Below are 1,070 nucleotides of genomic sequence, written 5' to 3' on the forward strand. Positions count from 1 at the left end.
GGTACTATAGTTACAAAGTTCAAAAGCAAAAACGTCAGCTGTTTGTCCCAGCTGAAGTCAGCCCCACTCATCTTCACTCCTCCCTACTCCTACCTCTTTGCTGATCATGAATCTTTGACCAATCGAAGGTGGCCAACTGTTCAAACTCTATTTAACTTAGGCAAATGCTGAGCTGTAACCTTCCAGCTGTTTCTATGCCTCATTTCCATTTTCCGTGTGTCACTTTCTCTTCTCTGTCCATGAGTCTTCTTCTAACATGCTAGAGCTTTGGAGTCTCTCTGAACCTGTTCTGGTTCGGCTGTCCAATTCATGAATCACTCTTTGCTCAATTAAACTCTGATACATTTGTCAGAAGTGGCTTCTGAACTAGAGCTTCCAGAGACCCCCGGGAGCACCAAGAGTCCAAGCAACGTACTCGCTGGACCCATCGTGTCCGTTGCTTTCTCTCTCACGGCAACTGGGGCTCGTGAGTTAAGTTCTCTCTCGGACTCCAAAGCTGCATGTATTTGTGTTTTGAGCTCTCTGTATTTGCTTGAACAAATTTTTGAGCCAAACTGGGTTCAGAAGTCACAACAGAAACTAAAATAGTCCTGGGATCAGTTGGATCTGATAATTAATGAGCTTATAACCAGTTAGAGGCCTCAAATGTCTGACCCAGTCAGGCAGACACTAACAGTAAATGGCGATACTACGCGGGTGCGAACTCCAGCTTTCAGGAATTCACTGAGATTTCTGTGTTCTATCCCTTTGTTTCTTTTTCTTGTGCACTTGTGTAAGGAAAAACCATTTCCTAAGCTGTTCATGGAGATCTGAGAGCTAAAGCCAAGGTTCAAGGTAAAAATAGGATCCTTAATTTCTGAAGAACTGAGTACTCTGCTTTCTGGCTATGCCTTCCAATCTATACATGTCTAGGTATTAGGCCCTGGAAGCAGCAAGCACTTACAGAAATGGCAAAATCTTACTAACAGCAAATTGTTGCCTAGCTAATAATTGCTTAAAATAATAAAATACGTAATTAAGAGATTGATAGTCTGGATAAAAATAATAATATTTAGGAGCCAGAAAATAAA

This window comes from Propithecus coquereli, unplaced genomic scaffold, assembly GCF_000956105.1.
Source record: "Propithecus coquereli isolate 6110/MARCELLA unplaced genomic scaffold, Pcoq_1.0 Scaffold55, whole genome shotgun sequence".
NCBI classification, from domain to species: Eukaryota; Metazoa; Chordata; class Mammalia; order Primates; family Indriidae; genus Propithecus; species Propithecus coquereli.